General features: G+C 39.0%; 1 long non-coding RNA gene across 12 annotated transcripts in view; it reads left to right on the top strand.

The window, feature by feature from the left end:
- Positions 1 to 9,108, top strand: part of LOC122156619 — a 58,453-nt gene extending 49,345 nt beyond the window's left edge. For 10 of the 12 annotated variants that reach the window (XR_006167559.1, XR_006167563.1, XR_006167566.1 and 7 more), the window contains 3 exons: positions 690 to 2,062; positions 2,418 to 2,544; positions 6,678 to 9,108. This is a non-coding gene — a long non-coding RNA (uncharacterized LOC122156619). The remainder of the gene's footprint in view (positions 1 to 689; positions 2,063 to 2,417; positions 2,545 to 6,677) is intronic. The other 2 variants (XR_006167567.1, XR_006167568.1) reach the window with 2 other exon arrangements.
- The last annotated feature ends 7,357 nt before the right edge of the window (positions 9,109 to 16,465 follow it).

Below are 16,465 nucleotides of genomic sequence, written 5' to 3'. Positions count from 1 at the left end.
TTCACAGGTGCGAGGGAGATATAGGGCCTTTAAAAGGAATACATATAAAACTCTAAATAAAAGCCTTTTGGCAGATTCATGTCAGAGGTAGTTGCTCTTCGAAGAGTAGCAATAAAAGACATACGAAGAGGTTACATTCCAAATGTGAGAAGTGTTCACCTACTTTTGTTTGATCTGCTACTTTCTCCTCTGTCCTTCAAGTTCTTTTCCACACCACTGCTCACCCCAGGTTTCTTTACAGTAGTCATACAAATTGCTTTGCATTGTATATTTTTTCCTTATGAGTGTTATTCTGTAACTGCATTCTTTTCTCTCTTTGGATCTCCAGTGCAACTGATCATTTATCTACTTTTTTTCACTCCCCTTCCTCCCCTTTTTCTATCTAAGAGCCTTTCTCTGTCTAGTTCTTAAAAGGCTTGGCCTTCTGGCAGCGCTGATGCTTCAATTCCTTCTGGCTATGTTTTGAGGAGCTGTGACTCTCCTACAAAGAATTCAGCTGTCCATGGTCCAAAATCTAGTTTTGATACTGCACAGCTGCAGAATTTTGGCAGAATTGTAAGAAAGATGTTTAATTGTGAAAAAGTACAAAGATGTTAGCCATGCAAAATAAGAAAGAGAAAACTGGAGGAAGAGGCAAGATTAGCACAGCCATTCTTTTTTTGGCCTAACCTATTCCTTTTCTTCTGCAGTGTCAGCTCACCCAGACCCTCCTCCCCCTGCACTTTCTGTGTGAAAAAGAATTGGAGCAGATCTCATTAGTAATAGACTGGAGAAATGTTTGCTGGTTTAAGTGTGGAAAAAAGTGAGCTGAGAAAGAAAGTTAGAAAAAAAAAAGGACCAGTACTCTTGAAGTAAGAGCTAACAGTAATTTCTGTCCAAAAATATTTCTCATCAGCAATGTGCATAGAAGAGTAAGGTTGTGTTTTGAACACAGGTATGAAGATCAGTGCCGTTGACCAACCTCTGCTCTCACTTCCCTGAAACTTACACAAGAAGCTTGTGATAGAATAGTAAATCATGATTCCATGAGGTAAACAGAGGAGTGATTTTTACTCTAGTCTTGACGACTACGGGAAGAACTGACAGGAGAAAAAAACACTGAATTTGTCGAACAGAGGCTTAGTGTCTCTCCTGCATCTTGCACCAAATCGCAATTTACCGCTATTTGATTTAACTGGATTGAGACGGGCGTAGGGATGTTTCAGTTAATTTAGGTTTTGTTTGTTTGTTTTAGTAACAACGGAAAAGTCATGGCGATCTAACCTGCTGAGGTCTGGAATTTTTTTCCTCCTCGGAGTATAATGCTACACCATCGCTAAGATGTTGTTTGAAGGTTCTTCATCTGTTTCTTTGACTGCTGTTTCTTGACAGAGATGCAATTATGAAGTTAATGGAGTAGTCAAGTGCTACACGTTGAAAGTACCCAAGAACCTGCAAACAAATGCTGTCTGCCTAAGCAATCTGCATTATGTGAACAGCTGTGGTTCCTGTGGAATATATGATAAAGTCTTCTTTTATTCTAGTTATAAAAGTGAATGATTGCAGTCCATCCCGGAATGCTGATGAGACACCCTTCTGACTGATGGAGCAGGCAAGGGAGAACTGGCTCTGCTCCATCTACAAATTTTTGATTTCTGGTTGCTCTACTCATTTTTAATTTTTTTTTTTTTTTTTTTTTTTTCTTGCATCTAAATTTTGGGTAGAAGCAGAACTGTTGCTGAAGTATATCAGCCTCAAAGGTCTTGCTGCCAAATTATACCTCTGCCAAGGAAATATTTATTTTATGTTTTTTGGCAGGGGGGAGGTGGAGAGTGGAGAGTTGTTTGGTTTTTTTTTTAGCATTTGGGAGTAAGAGAAGAAAAACGTGGAAGACTCAGGAAAAGCTCAAAACAACTAAGAGAACTACTACACCAATGTTATCCTGTCTAGTTGCATTTCTTGAACTTAACTGTAGCAAAATGTATTTTGCAGCCTAACATGATGTGTTCTGTACACCTGCCTTCTGCTGAGCTGAGCTCTCAGATGAAGAGTTCAATATTAGAGTTGCCAGAAGAAGCAACCGGTAAAGGGGCACTTAATTTCATCAATGAAAATTGTTCACTATATTAGGGAATGTTTTGTTTTTTTAATTAAAACGTTTTTTAAATCAAAAAGTGTAGATGCACACAAAAGTAGGCAGTCCCAGCAGTTGTAGGCATGCAACCTGACCAGTTTAGAATTTAATTCAAAATTTTCATTAACATTTATTTATAAACACGTGATTTTAAATATATATATATATATAAAATTTAGAAGATATATGAACCCTGAAATAGTATTAAAGTTGCCCCTTGTAAGAGGCTATGTCTCACTATGAAAATATCTTTTTGTTCTTCTTTTTTAACATCTTATTTCATATGCTTCTCTCTCCTTTGCAGTTCTGAGCGTTGAGGAAAAGCCTATCTCCCTGAAGTCACCTAGCACTGATTTCACACTCTGGCTATCCTGTATTGGCTGTAATGGGGGAAAAAATTAATTTTTTCAAGTTTTTTTTTTTTTTTTTTGGTAAGTTATTCGTAGAAGAAGTGAAGCATTATCTCCTTTTCAGGGGACGTGCCCTTTTGTGTTTCTATTTCCATGAGAACCACGGGAAAGAAGCTCTTGTAATAGCTGCTCTTGCTTATGTTTGTAGGAATGGGAAGGAGGACCCCAGCTGGTAGCGTAAGCTCTGACACCTGCGTGCCATCCTTTGAGATACTCAGCAAGTCTTTCCGTTTCTATGAGCTGTATTTCTCCCTCTAAACTGCAGCTAGTAACTTCGATCTTTTATAATTCCTGTACCGGTTTGCTCTGTCAGGCCTGAAATGCAGCCATGTGTGATTCAACCAAACCAGTGGCAGTTTTGGTGCTTGTACACTTTCTTGCTTTTGCTGCTCCCTACTCATATTAAGAGAGTGCACTCTGAACTATATCAGGAAGCCAGCTCAGAAAGCATACTGTTTTTTTTTTTTTTTGTTTTGTTTTGTTTTGTTTTTCTTTTTCAGGGTTTGAATAGCACAGTGAGCACCACTAGGTTCACAAATTTCTGCAAAGAATAGACACCATACAAAATACTGAACTTTTGTCAGCACAGCTAGGCTCCTTGTTTAACATCTGAAGGCAGGTTTCATCTTAAATATTTTCTATTAGGGAAGTGGTTTTGTCTTACACTTTTTTATGTTATTGAAGTGCTGGATTTTTAGTAATACCTATTTTGTTGATGAAGGTAGGTGCGCCCCAGTGCCTTCTATACCAGATGGAACAGGGATTACAGAAACTCATGTTGCATTACTGCAAGAGAAACTCGGAAATGAAAGCCAGACTGTGACACAGAAGAGATTACAGAACTGAAATTGCATAGTGAATGGAAGAACAGGATTTTGAGTAGCTCTTTATTTTTATCTCTTCTGAAAAAAAAAACCAGTGACTTTAGCTATTAACTATGCTAATGTGGTTGAAGTGTGCTTTTATATGGTGGTAGATTTATCTAAAAGAAGAAAAAGACATGGAGCTTTCCTCCCTAATCAGTACATACTTTCTATCAACTATCCTGTAGATACTGTGTGAGATTTATGCTGCTTATGCATGAGTCTGTGCACATAAATGTAATTTCTTTTTCCATATGGGAGCCTTTATGTGTAGAGTGCAGCAATAAGACAATGTGTAATGATTTTAAACTGCAAGAGATTAGGCTTAGATTAGACGTTTCGAAGAAATTCCTGACTGTGAGAGCAGTAAGGCACTGGCACAGGAACACAGAACAGAGAAGATATGATATCCCCATCCCTGGAAGCATTCGAGGTCAGACTGGATGCAGCTTTGAGCAGCCTGACGTAGTGCAAGGTGCCCCTGCCCACGGCTGTTGGAGCTAGATGATTTAAATCATTCTGTGATTCTAAAATATTTCTCTCTTTTTCCCTTTTTCCAATTGAGTAGTATTGAATCTCATGAAGATGAAATCACAGAAGATCTTGTTGAAAGAAAGATGAGATATCCTGAGTTTGCTTTCATTTAATTTAAGCACTTGGTGTGAAAACCTGCCAAATTTATCTGTCAAATTGTCACCCAAAGATACTAGTGATGGCTTACTTTGAGAGCAGAGATGAAATCCAAATTTTTTCTCACTTCAGGGCAAAATCATTACGATGCATCTAATTCAGTTACAGCACACTGTTAATTACATTTTCTGAGGTAAAAATCAACAATGTTGTCTGTATTTGCCACTAAGTCTTGAAGATATTCCAGACTGAAGACTCTAAGCAATATCTTAATTGAATGTATCATTTAACTGCCATTTTACTCTGGTTCCACCTTTATTTGAGGATATTTTTATGTGAAGACCAACTTAAAACGCAGAAATATTGTATCCAAGATGGATGAGGAGGTTGTTATATATTTGTGGATTTTGCTTCACAACACATCTTGAGAAGTTCTGAAATTTATTGCTTATCTCATACCGTTAATTTTAATGGGAATCTGGATTTTAGTTCCCATTGTTAAGTTTGAGAATTGGCTGTGACGAAAGGGCTTGCAAAGCTAGAGTTGATGTATGGTCAGTGAAATACTATTTGTCAAGGCGTAGCTCAGGAAGGTCACTTTCAATGCTCTTTCATTACCATACCCTGCAACGTGCTGCATTTAGGACATGGCGAGCCATTACTCACAAGCACGCTGCACAGAGCAAGGCCAATGTTTCACTGCATCTCCAGGGTGGTTGTAGTTGTGTTAGCTGGCGTACTGGATTCCCTGGAGCAGATGCTTAACAGCGCAGAGCATTTTCTGCTAAGTGTTCTGGGCTGGGATGTCCAAGCAGTAGCACAGCAGTTGTCAAATGTGTATTCCTTCTGGGTATTCATAGCTGTACCTTTGTCTCTTCAAGGACAGAACTATTATTGCTATTACATTCATGTATATCCTTCCTTCCCTTGGTACGCAGAAATTGAAGACCTATAAGGACTTCCTTTTTGCACGTATCTCTTTTTGAAACAATGTTTGAATTAGGAAAGCAATACAAGGACTGGATTTCTTTTTTAAAAGTCATTATCTAGAGCCCTTATCAGCACTGATACGGGACTCTGATGCATTAACCTTCAAGGATGAAATTCTCCAAGCCTGCTTTTTACACAAAACAATTTTGTTTTAAAACATTTGAAGTGTGAAAACGCTTCTGTTGTTTCTGTTTATAGAAACAAGTCACCTTTGACCAGAAATGGAAAAATTCAGTATGGAAGATAATGGTTCAGCAACAACAACAAAAAAATCTGTCACTGCCATGACATTGACAGCAAAATCTGTAACTTTTATGTGTTGTTTTTTTTTTTTTTTGATCTTTTTTTTAAATTAAGTTGTTGGAGAAAAATTTTGATTGAATTGGTCCAGATTGAATCTAGTCATAAAGCAAAATGCATTTTTTTTTTCTGTGGAGAGTTCTGCTATGATAAAATGTTTCTCAATCAAAATGAGCTAAAAGTGAAAATATTACAGCTTTGTCAAAAAGCTGGAAATATTTTACTTCACAAATTGGTACCTTGCATTGGTGCTGATATTGCTCTCCCAGAAGTTAGGGACTTCAGTGGCTGTGAAGACCATAAAATGTGACTGAAGATCCTTTGTCCTCACCTGAAGAACAAAAGATTGGGACTGGATTTTGGCGCTGTTGTTCTTTTCTTGGAAAGGATTGCAGGAAGTGATAAAGCTGGCAGGAAAATTGGTGTCTGAGTTCTGGTAACCCATTTCTGCTGGCAGAATGAGGAGATAAACACAGTACAACCTTGTGGGATAAGGGGAAGAAGATTGGAATAAAGAAATGAAAATTGTGCTGGGGCCCCTGTTCCAGCAGCGACCACTACCTTATTTACCTCCAGTTTCTCTCTCTGACTGGCAGCAGGCAGTGGCTTCCATGGATTTGGCACAGGCAGAATAGGAAGAAAAGGAAAATGCATAATTAAATTTTGCAATTGGCTAATGCCATGTGCCCTCTGTTAGTGGGATAGAAAAGAGTCAAGTCTATACTTCTTTACATTTTTTCTGTTTGGGTGGTCAGATGTGTCCTAGACAAGCACTAACACGTTGTTTTCTTCTTTATACCTTCTGTGCAAACAATGAGATGCATATTCTAATCTGTGGCTCAGTCTAAACCATGCAATTTCTTGAGAAGTTTTCCAAGCCCTGAGCTTCTAGCATTCGTTCTTTAATATGAGAAGGTGGCCAGGCCATGCTAATTCTTTCATTTTTCTTTGCAATTAAGATGTTTCTGGTGTCATGTGAAGTATGTCTGACTTCTCAGAGATGTCAGAATCACAGTAGGATGACTTTGATTGTTTACACTCTAGCTTATAACAGTCAGAAGATGAATTCCCAAATCCATCTGTGGCTATTTAAAACCTCTGGAAGAATAACCCGTAGAAAACATGGACTGCTGAATTAGTCAGTTTTGCTCATTGTTATATAATTCTTTTCTCATGTCATATTCATCAAAACATGTTTCTTAACATGTCCTTGCACCATTCGGAAATGAACATGATTGCAAATTATCTCTTTGTTTTTGACAACATACCTTCCTCTTGTTTCAACAACAAAACTAGAGGTGGTTTTGGATTATTTATTTATTCTGTGAAATGACTTTGAACCTCTTCACATTGCCTGTTTGCTGTCCACAGTGCAAGACAGATGAGCTTGATGCAGATACATCTCAAAGTTGGAGTGTACGATGCCTCTTGATCAACTTCTGAGCCAGCCTTTCTGCCTGGATCTTTACAGTCTATCTCTGTCCAGGGAATACAACAACAAAACTTTGCCATGAGAGAGCCTACAAGCTGGGAAGGTACCTCGCACGGAAGCAGCTGCCCTGAGGAGCACTCATGAGAACGCCTGCCCTGGGCATGGTAGGACTGCAAGATCTGAGATAAGGCTTCAACACCGTTGCTAACTGGAGAAATACTCTTTCCAACAGCTGCTCAATCCAGATTTCAGCATCCATTCCAGCTACTGATAATTTTATCCTCAGTATAGCTTTAATTAACTGTGTTGTACACCATAGTAGATCTACCTTGTTAAACTGCTGCTCTATGTTTCAGTGGAAATGCTAAAAGAGACAGATAAAATAATTTTGTTACGTGGTTACGAGACTCTCAATTTGTTAAATTTGCCAGCTGCTGTGGGAGCCTATGGGATGGAAGGTATCATATAAATACAAAAAAGTGTTATTATTTACCTGAATGACTCTATTCTCTCCCCCTATCCGCCCTAACCCCCTTTTTTAAAATATACTTATTTTTTATATTTCTTTCCTGCATTTTGTTCTCTATTTGGATGGTTTCTTCAAGTCCCCAGCTGGAACTACAATCATAAGTTCTCTAAACTCAGGTATCAACAGCCCTCACATTTTTCTGACCTTCGTTAGGCAGTTATTTACCTGACCTGTTTTGCTTGTTATTCAATCTTTCTGTCTTCTGCAACTAATTCCAAGGCAATTTGAACTTCAAATGTTTTTCACTCAAGCTGAGTTTAAGCATGTACATTTGGATCACTGTGCTTAGGGAGTCCAGTTTGTCTTCTTGCACTCAACAGATACACTGTTTTTCTCCATGTCCAAGGATTAATTACAAACAGCTGAAATAGAAATTCCTGAAGAAGGACTAATCCTGATGCGGATGCATGGAAGAGAGATATGAGGCAGCAGTCCAGTAAACCTCCAGCTTGAAGCTTAGTTGCATTTAAATGCCATAATTCCTGGAGCCAACTCAAACTATCAATCAGAATCCTGTCAGTCTAAACAAGTCTGAAGCTTGAAAATTTTGCTTTCTTTGGCATTTAATTTTCCCTTGGAATCCAAATCTCAGCTTTAGTTAGGTTTTCTCATGCAAAAAGGGTTACATTCATGTCCAGCTTTGAGATGTATTGTGGTAGTGTTCTGATCTCTGAGAAGTTTGAGCTCCAGCTTGTAGACGTAAGAATGAGCAGAGCCAGCCATTCTCAGAAGGGTCACTAGAACCATTTCACATGTCTCTCATCAGTTCACAAAGCATCACTTCCTTATTTCTTTAAGTAAGGACAAAGGAAATCCAGCTGTGGATGTTAGAGGGCTTATCATTTCTTTTTAAAAGATATTGAAAAAATATTAGTGGTAAAATATACCATTGTTAAGTAACTATGGATCTAAGATTCCTGAACTTCAAAGACACTGTATAGTACTTATGAAACTATGTAGTTTTTCATCTGAAAGCCAGTGCTTCGGGCAAAGGTTGCAAGGTTAGCGAAAAAAAAATCATAATTGATCAAATATCCACAATAGAACATAACAACGTAATTGTAAAGGCAAAAAAGTTTATCAAATGGGTCACATCAACAAGGTAATAGAGATATCTAATGGACAAAGAAGGAACAAAAACAGATGCGTAGCTGTTAAGGTCTCTAAAATACGTGCCATGTGGTTGATTTGAGTGCGGAGTATACAAAGCAGTGTCAAGATCGATAGTTTGCTTTCAAACTGGTTCATGACCAGTAGATGACAGAGAGTAAGTCAATAAGTGAACTTGAAAAATTAAGCATCAAGATGCCAAGAGCAAGAACAAGACAGCAGCTAATAATGATCTCTTGTTTTTACTGGGTATCTTAAAAGGAGGGAGTGGAACTCACCAAGCCAAATAGTTAAATGGGAATATGGTACTTCAACAAGTAATGGGAACAAACGATGAAATCAATAATCAATATATAGCGCTAATGTCCAGAAATTTACATAAGACAATCAAACCATATTTTTGTCTTTTATGTTACAATGTATAATTCTATATTATATAGGCACATAAGCGTGTGTGTGTGTCCCTCCAATGAAGTTCATTCTTTCTGTTTTGACACAATGTTCATTTCATTGTAACATATTAATCACGCCTTCAGGATAATAAATGCCTAAGTAAAATTTATTTTGAAATCTCAGCTTCCAATTTAGGAAGTTCTTCTGCAATCTTTAACATTTCTAGATTGTCTGTAGGTATACATTGTCACACTTGAAGATTTTATGTCTGTAGATGAATTTCCATCATCTTCAAAACAATTAGTAAAAGAACAAATGGTGGTTGTTACTGAACTACATCTTTAGCACCAAGCTCTAATGCTTGAGCTTCTTTGCTCATAACTGTCAAATCATAGGTATCTGGGCTAATTTACAGGTGGACAACCGTATGCCTTGCTATCACCAAGAGGAAATTGTTCAGAAGTTGTAGGGTTGGGGGGGGGGGGGGCAGATGGAGAGATGTGCTACACCAATACCCAAAATAAGGTCTGTAACAAGTAATAAAAAACTCCACTAACTCATTGACTGCAACTCTGAATACTTGCTTCCCAAGGGGGAGAAGGGGAGCATTTTTAGTTTTTTTATAATCACAGCTAGCCAGAAAGGCAGTTATTTTTACAATACCCTTCTGAGCAATGCAGTCTGTACGAGAATGAAGAATCCAAAGAGAATGCCTTCACATCTCTGTGATTTTCATCATGGTTCAGTGTTTCTGAAGAGCTCAGCATTACAAAAGTGACACCAATGAGGTGCTGTGAGGTAAGAAATGCCTATACCACACTTTGTGCCATTCCTTTTATTTTCAGTCAGTCAAGCATCCCCATGGCGAGCAACGTGTTGATGCTTGCATGCTGAGCCATACGTTTGAAGATGGAATTTAATCGATGCAGGGTCAGTTGCTGGGCAGCAGCAATGCTTTGTGCTCAGTTCATGTTGCTCAACATCTTGGCAGACATACAGCTGTGTGTTTAATGTGTGGCTGACCACCTGTGCCCATTCGCGTAGCTCTGGGCCACATGGATGGAGCTACTGGTCAGCAAGAAGGAAGCAGAGCTGGGTTTGAACAAGGGGGGCAGCAGGGGGGGCTGGGTGCCGCTTCTGGCTACCTAAGGGGGTGGTCAAGGGGAGACAGAGACAGGCTCCTGGCAGCAAAAGCATAAGAGGCCACTGGTGCCAGTGACTGCGAGGGAAATCCCTGACAGTGCCCTCCATCACTGACTGCCCACACTGCCCAACCAGGGTGCGGATATAGGGCAAGAGCATGCTTAGCCCTGGGAGTGAGCATCAGGCTGGGAAGCGAGCTTCTCCAGCTCTCCATTATTTACAATAACCATACTTAAAAACGTCACCTTTTTGCGCTTGTAAGGGTGGCAGTGGGGCCAGTCAGGCTGAATAATGGGATGGGCATTTGCTGGGGGCTAGTGCTGTGGTTCGATATGCTGCTGGGACTGGTAGGCTGGGAGCAGAGGAGGGCTGGCTCACCCCGTGGATCTTTAAACGCCGGCGCTGCAGACGCTCCATGGGATGAGCTGTGCGTGTGCCGGTCCTGCGTGGAGCGACTGTGCAGGGGGAAGGGAGACACTCTCAGCTGAACCTCAAACGTAAGTAGAGGGGGCAGGCTTGGGGAAGCGGGAGCCTGGGGAAGTGCAGAGAAGCGGGAAGGGAGCCTTTGTCTCCTGCTTTGTTTACTGAAGTGTGCTGTATGTATTTGTCTTTGAAGAAAGAAAAAATCTCAGAGAGATTTTGTTTTCATTCGTTGAATTCTGATCACTATTTTGGGCAGCTGACTCAGATCTCCACAAAGGAAAATACGGGAGTTATGTGCCGTTCTGTCTAGATTTTTAAGATGGATTTGGAGTTTAGCTTGATGGGAAAACCCTGGCTGTGCTGAAGCAGATGTAGCAGGTGATTGCTCATGCCGGTACTTGTCTCATCATCATGATCTCGTTGATTAAACCTTACTGTAACATGATCATTAATGCTTGGAAAATTTTAATGGGAAGAGAAATATCGAGTGAAATCTTACAGCGGATTTCAGAATTGTTATCCTTTTGGAGTCAGTTAATGTAAAGTGACCTAAATGGCACGCTGCATGGAGGTTTGTTGGTTGTTTATATGTATGTATGACTTGGAATATTTGAAAACATTCATGGAGAAAAGAGGATTTGCTTGTGCATTGCAAGTAGGTTACGATGCAGAAAACTGTGATGCTTCCTAGATTGGAGGAATTAGTGTGCTACTGTTCTTAAGCCCCTTATCTTATGTATCTGTGATCTCATAACCTAAAATGCACAGAATTTAGGATGAAAGATTTCCTACTCAATCTTTGATAACTTGACTGCACTCAATTAGTGAATCCAGCTCTGAGGTTTAAAGAAATATACCGTGAAAACTGCCTTCTTTTTCTATCAATTATCACACAAGTTATAAGTGTCAGAGAAAGTTCAGCATGGGGAGGGAAGCTGTGGATGCTATCTCATTCAACAAGTCTTTCTTCTAGAGTAAATCAGAAGGAAGGAAATTGGAGCAAGCTTTTTGTAGAGCTGGCTTGGCTTGAAGTGATATCTGGATAGCTAAATAATGGTTAAGCGTACTGGAGTTTGAGCCTGTAACTCCTAACTCAAAATCAAATCATTCAGGCTCATTGACTGTGTTCTGGCACCAACCGAGCTATTCCTTTCTAATTGATTTTGCTTTTTTTAATCACATTTTTATTAGGGTGGCCGCATGGGTTATGTATGCTGTTAAACTTTAGAGAAAGTTTCCTAGAAAATCCAACTTTTTTTTCCTGGCATCGTATACTCAGCGTGTTTTGAACTACTTCACGTTCTATGTTAGTTTTCTTGGCATAATGACAGCCTTGTAAAAAGATGAATATGTGCACATACACCTCAGTAAGGACATCAAGAGATTTAAAGTTGAATATTTTTGATATTACTTGCCCACATTGCATCTAGGAATTTCAAAGGTTGCAAATTATTCCCTGCATGATGTCTTGTGTTTTCAGTGTGCAGGTCCCCAAAGAGGGTGACTGATTGCAGGTGTCTGCCTGAACCCAGCATGTCTTTGCCAAGCAGGATTCATGAAAGTCAACTGATAGACAACTTACACATTGTACCCTCTCAAAGCACTAGAAATAGATTTGTGAATTTTAGGTTTAGCCTGATAGCAAGCCTTTTGAACTGATAGTTGTTATTTTGACATTTACCATACAAATTGGTAGAGTACTCTATGGAGCTGTTAAGTTCAACAGACAAGAAAGACTGGAAGGCTTGAATGCTGGGTGAGTATTTATGCCTGATGCCCATGAATGTTTGCATGCTGCTATTGGCACAGCTGTGTTGCCAAAGAAATCCCTGGTCAGGTGAAATGAAGTCCATGCTGATTGGCTGTTAACGTGCATAACTTAAAAAGCTGAAGCTAGTTTAGAGTTGATAGAGTAGTGGGAAGGAGCACTACTGGGTAGAGTTCCTTTTTGTACTTGGTAAGTTAGTGTATGAAGAGGGACCTAATATCAGGTGAGAAGGAAATTTATTTATTTTTGAATTATGAAGAGAGCAAAGTATTTCCATTGAACCTTCTGTAGACAATGATGCTTGTGATCAGTAAATTATGTACTTTTCTTTGTTGTTGCATACCTACTTTCTTATGTATCTGGTAATTTTTACCACAACTTTTTTTTTCTTTAAAGTGAAAATTCTGCTAAAGTTCAAATAATGTAGTTTGTTGAACTTTTACTACGATGGAAGAACTTTCTTCATTACACGGAAGACTGAGCATTAGCAAATGAGTTAAAGGTGAAGGCAGCAGCAACAGAGAGCCCCTGGGTTAGTGGCACTGACTGGGAAAGATCTTGTGACACTGCTGCAGGTTAGTACCAGTCAGTCACTTCTAAAGAAGCTGACAAGGAAAGGCAGCTTGCCTTTAATGCCAGTGGGTTGCCAGATGTGCCTGCAGTCCCTCCTCAGCAGTGCATAAGGGGGCAGAATGATGGTGTTCTAGGTAATGTATCAAGACCTTTAGATAACCCATTTGCAATGGAACTATTTCATGTTCCCTGATAAATGCTATGAAATAGCTTTATAATGTTATTATTAGCTCAGTGGTTGTCGTGAATGTAACCTGATCACAAAGGAAAAACAAACTAAATACAGAAATCAACTGCTTTTGTGGAATTGAGTGGACTGAAAAGGTTTAGTATAGGCTCAAACTTGAGGCACGAGCAACACTTTGCTAGAATTTCTGTCATTTGTTTGTTTTGGGAGACTGCTGCGTATCAGTTCACCAGCTTGCTTATGTACTCTTTAAAAATATAGGTTCAGAAGGAGCTGTTTTTTATCTCAAATAAGAGGGACAACGCGACAAGAAATCTGTGGGGACTTCCTGTGGCTTTCTGATTCAATGCAGAAAACAGGCTTACACCTAACCAACTTGAGGGCTTTTATTTTTATTTTTTTTCTTTCCCTTCCCCCCCTTTTTTTTTTTTTTTTTTTTTTTTTTTTTCTTCCTTCTTTCAGCTCGTAAGAGGAAGCTGGCTTGTACTGAGATTTTCTCTTCTGGTAGCTTCTTACAGTGTTTCAAACCGAAGTTGCAAAGGGGATACATGAATTATTTCAAATGTAATCCATATCTAGGGATAATTATGCAGACAAGAAGATTGTGTCCCAGTATGGGTGTGCTAAAACTTTCATTACGTATTGTAGGGTCTTGAAAAGTAGTCTGTGAAAGTTGTTTAGAGGAAAAAATAATTCTCAACATTGTTGAAACAAGGGACTACATTGGATCTACTATTCTGTTGTCCTGATGCTTCTTCAGATCCCAGTGAAGTCACTTACCTTTATGAGAGATGTCGTTGCTTCCTCCAAAGCTAGTGATGTTGGGAGATAACTAAGTTTTTTTGTTTGTTTGTTTTTTGAGACATAGAGAAGTCACTTTTAATATTCCCACCAAATGTAGTATTATTTATAAGACTCTGAGTCCCTGGGTTGCTGTAATTGCTCTCTAATTATGTCCATATCACAGTTTCTTAACAGTTTGTCATTGCTGCTCAAATCTTCCCTTGAAATATTCTTCAGTACTGTAGTAACTTGTTAATCTCAAATACATTTGTCAGTTACAATTGTTCTTATGAGTAAGTTTATTTTTCTAGCATTGCCACTCTACAACACCTGGAGGAAAAGAAACAGAATAAGTTAATACTTTTTTTGTCTTTCAATAGTAATTGAAATAACCTTTAATTCCACTTACGTTCTAGTACCTTAATTTTTTTTTAATTTGCCTTGTGATGTTGCATTCCTGACATCCTGAAATATTTTTAGGTGGGAATGGTGGCTGTCAAGTCTCAACTCCTGTTTCAAGAGTGGGTAACTTCAATATTTTGATATTTTCTGTGAATGACGATTGCTCTGCCTCCCTGTTTTAGTGCTTCACAGATCTCATTGGGCACTTTGTCAGCTGCAATTTGTCAAACAATCTGAAGCAAGGACCTGAGTGCTGAAGAGTTCATAAGAAGACCACTGTGTTTGAATTTAGCAGATCAAGAACTGCAGACCAATGTTGCATGTGCTGTACTTTCTGCGTTCTTTCCCTGAGCATCTGCTGCCAGATGTCATAAGAAAAGTGTGGGAGCTGCTGGAGCTCTACTCTGATTCATTTTAGTAGTTTTCACATGTACAAAATACAAAATAATGCACATGGCATCCAAAAAGTGGAGATTTGCTTGAAGTTGTCCTTTCTACCCATGACCAAAATTTCTAACAGATTTCCCAAACTGGTTCAAAATGTTTCTGGTATCAGGCATTCTATTAGCAAAGTCATCAGGGAAACATAGGCAGTGAATTCTCTGGCAGAACTGCAGATGTTTACACTCAACTAGAAAAAGTAAAAGTGACGTGTAACTGAACTGCAGCTTGTATTAAAGACGCGTTCATTACATTTCCTTCATCGTTCACCATGAACAATTCCTAGTGAGTTGCAGAATAAAAATATAAATAGCAGATGATTTGGCAGCAATTGATAATTTTTTTGATAAGTTTTAAACTAGCGTTATAAGCTCTATAGATATCAACTCAATTAACTTTTTAATTAGCGGGAATCATTATTTTGAAATACCTCCTCTAAAAGTTATTATTAGTTTTTTGGTTTTTTTTTTTCTTTCTTTTTTTATTGCAGAAGGCATAAAGATAAGCAAATGCTTCCATGGGATCTCCTGTAAGTTGCAGGACATGATTTGCAAAGCAGTTCTTGCATGCAGACCCCTGGGCCGCATCTGTGCAGGTCTCCTTGAGAAACGAAGCAGTGCAGTGAAAAGACTTCTGATGTAAGAGACAATGGGTAAGGCCAGAGGTGGCTGGTGAAGGATTCCCTCTCTGGGTTGCCAAAAGTAAGGAATATATATATTTTTCTCAAATAAAATACAACTAGATAGTTTTGAATGCATACTTTGGCTACTTGAAACTCTCTGACGCAACAGGCCAAGTTGTTATGACAAAGATCAGAATTTCAAAATGTAGTTACTCATGGAAACGCAGTAACAGTCCTCACCATGCTCACGATAAAAGTAGCAAGGTGTGGGCATCACACTTACATGCCACTGCTATGGTGCATAAATGATTTTTCCCCAAAGACTGCAAAAGTCATCATCACGGTTTAACAGCATATGCTTTTTAAAATGTTTTCTAGCTAGAACAACATACTCATTAATTTTTGCTTCATTCTCCTGTGTTTAGCACTAACCTGTTCCCTCATGGACGAAACAAATATGCACTGAGATGTGATAGTTCAGATAATCAATGCTGGTGCTGCATCAAAATTGTGTTTGTTCAGTCTGCTACCTCCCTAGGCAGGCGAAGTCTGTGCTGGTGTTTGGGTTGTATTTGAGCACGCATCTGATCATTCAGATCAGGGGTTTATGACCAAGGGAATAATGTGGTGGGACTCTCCAGGACAAAGGAGCGTATGAGCATGCAAGAGGTGAAAAGGGGAAGGTGGACTGAGCCCCAGCTCAGTTGGGTATTAACAGCTTCCTGGGGTGGGCTTCTATTTACTTGTTTTTTCGACTCAAAGGATATCCAGACACACGAGTGTGCCTACCTTGATGAGCAACTAATAGGTTTATTCTCAAGATACTGACAACTTACAAATACTATAAAATCAGCAAAAACTAAGTTGCTTTCTTTTGGATTTTCTTGTTTGTTTTGTTTTTTTCCTAATGCCTCACATGAATGTTGTTTGATGGGTTGCAAGTACAAGAAGTTTAAGTACAGATAGCTAGGACCTGGAAAAAAAGCATCTTTCTAAATATGTGACCTTGAGGCCATCTAGACAAACTAATGGGATCTCATCCCAAGGAGACAGTTGGCATTATTTCCATCTCTGTAAATACCCAATATTTGAGGCACACAGACGTGCCTTTGGTCCTTTTCATTTTGCCCCAGGCTGGCACTTCTGCACTGAATTATTCTGATGACACAGCACAGAATTTTCCCAAATGAGCCTTGGAGTCAAGTAAGAAATGTGTTTTCTCAGCTGTCTGTCCAGTTCAGTAACAGCCCAGAAATACATTCTACAATGGCATTAGTCAGATACAAATTCTCCTGCAGCAAAAATACCCAGTCTTTTTTTTTTTCTTTCCCCCTAATATCACAAATGAGCTGA

Source organism: Centrocercus urophasianus, unplaced genomic scaffold (genome assembly GCF_019232065.1).
Source record: "Centrocercus urophasianus isolate 14NV4802_14NV808 unplaced genomic scaffold, USGS_Curo_1.0 seq_13, whole genome shotgun sequence".
In the NCBI taxonomy this organism is placed as follows: Eukaryota; Metazoa; Chordata; class Aves; order Galliformes; family Phasianidae; genus Centrocercus; species Centrocercus urophasianus.
Note: the sequence above shows the minus strand (reverse complement) of the source record. Positions and strands in the feature narration are given on the sequence as shown.